This window comes from Opisthorchis viverrini (genome assembly GCF_000715545.1).
Source record: "Opisthorchis viverrini unplaced genomic scaffold opera_v5_123, whole genome shotgun sequence".
NCBI classification, from domain to species: domain Eukaryota; kingdom Metazoa; phylum Platyhelminthes; class Trematoda; order Opisthorchiida; family Opisthorchiidae; genus Opisthorchis; species Opisthorchis viverrini.
In genome coordinates this window covers 166202-168663 of record NW_008751777.1, presented here as the reverse complement: position 1 = coordinate 168663, position 2462 = coordinate 166202, and positions in this window count along the sequence as shown.

Genomic DNA, 2462 nt, shown 5'->3' with positions numbered 1-2462 from the left:
TACCCCATTCTGACTGTAAACGCATGATCATGCCAGACGGCATGCCACCCACAAGTTGGGAATAAACATTATTATTATTATTATTATTAGTCATGAGACTTGGCTGGTAGACCTGCTTGAGGCCTCATACTCAGCGATGCACATGGACTCAGACCTAGCAATTAGGATAAGTAGCCAAGGTAGACGATACCGGCTACAGTTACGAATATGACGGGCCATTGCTGGCAGTATGATTAGGACACTGGGCATGGTTGATGCATGATAACCAGCGTTGCACATGGGCACAGGCCTAGCAGATTTAAAAAGTAGTCAAGGTGGGCGATATCGCGTACGGTTGAGTATGAGGTCCGTCGTTCGCCATTGGATTAGGTACGTGTGCATGGTTTAGGCCTCTTATTCGTTGGTTCGCATAAATACTTGCCCAGTGTCTATCATAAGTACTAAAGATAAGTGGCAACGCGTACAGTTACGAGTACGACAGATTATGGGTGATTAGGTTACCGGTTAATCAACTCCACACATGGACACGGATCTAGCGTGCACGATAAGAAGCCAAATAAGGCGACATTGAGTATAGCATTGAGTATGACATGCCATCAGGTTAAGCTCTCACGTATGCCTAAGGCCCTATTTTTACCGGCCCGAATGGATACTGGCCTGGTGTTTGCTATAGGTAGTGAAGGTAATCGGCATCACATGTAGTTATTGGCGGCCACTGGATCAGGTTGGTGCGCATAGGTGATGCCTCATAGTCAGCGTCACACAGACGCTGGCTTAGCGATTACAACAAGCATTCGAGATGAGCGATGACACGGAGAGCTATGAGTCTAAAAACGTTGTTGGTCATTGGATTAGGCTATCGTGCTTAGGTGAGTCCTCATGATCAGCGTCGCACATAAACATGGACCCAATAGTCACGATTAGTAGTCCAGATGAATGAAAACAGCTGCCATTATCACGGTGACTGCTTTATGGCGGTCACCACATATAAAGCGCCATATTCGTAATAGGAATGATACCAATATTTTGGTAATTAACCTTCAGCTATCTCTTGACGCTGAGGCTAATTATTCATATCTCAGAAAGAGGGTCATTCACAGAGGTAACCCTCGCACAGCTACTCCACAGTTCATGTTGTTGTACAACAACGACGTACTTTTGCTCCATGGAAAAATGAATTATGACCAGGTCCGCAGAACAAAATCCCATCATTTGTTAATTCTGAGGAGAGTAAGGTAAATAAACTTTAATGACCGATCGTCCGAGGTGCAATTTACATTAGATATTCTTTAGAGGTTGCTAGTTCTTAATGAGCACCGAGGAACGCCAAAATATTCTGAAGTGCGATCTCGTGTTTTATTTCGCGTGAACCGGTCACGAGATGCAAATCGGTGATGTTCAGTGAGCTTGATATTTCACTCGCCCAAACAAAACGCTACGAGCAACATGTCACTGGAAGGTGCAAATGGACTGAACAAAATCCCCGTTCAAATCTCAACTTCGAAAAATTTGTAGTTCCGGTGGGAATAATTTAGGCGTGCTTCCAGGCAGCAGCTAGATTCAGGAGCGTATTAACCGCACGATTCTATCAGCTGCAAAACCTTTACGAGTGGAGTAAAACTTTTTACGCCAAAATTGTTGCACTTTGTTGCGTATAAACTCAGGCCAAAACCCATTCTAATTGGCTTTGATATTTTAGTGGCGCGCCTAATTTCGCTGTCCACTGAAGCAACCATACCTCTGGCGGAAACGTCTAGCGGAATAAATTACCAGCATTGCTGCGTGGAATGATTTTCATCCTCTAGCCGACTTAGGAATTTATTAGCGTGTTGGAACAAATAAACGAGCAAAGTAACAAAATCACAATAAGAAAAGAATAAGCTTTCGATAGGGACACACGAATGCGTAGATCCAATAGTCCACTACACCGATTTTAATGCAGCAACTGGCTGTGAAGAAAATAGCCACTTGCAGAAATTTTCCACAGATGATATGCTTGTGAGCAGTATATTCCAGATTAGAAAAGTTATTCACAGCTAAACAAATGTCACAGGTTGTTATTGTGACGTTCAACAGCTCACATAAACAGAGAGATATAGTCCCAATGGTTCAGCGGTCAGCAAGCAGTTCAACGAAGCGTAAATCCACTGATACAGGAAGAAATCAGAAAAGCGCGCCGAAAAAATTTATGTACTGGTACCACTATTCTTCTGACGTAATTATTAGTACAGTAAAATAAACGTCATTATAAAATATGTACAGCGTAGTGGTCTGGTTACCCAATGAGTTAGTTTACCAGGAGTGTGTGGCAAAGAAATAAAATGATTACGCTAGGTTGGGTATAGAAAAATAAAGAGACCAGACGGAACAGACGCACTAACACTTGTTCTCTTTAAAATAGTTCGTCGTTGGCCCAGGTCAGCGAATGAACAATAATCCAATTATGTTGGTCCAGAGGTCTT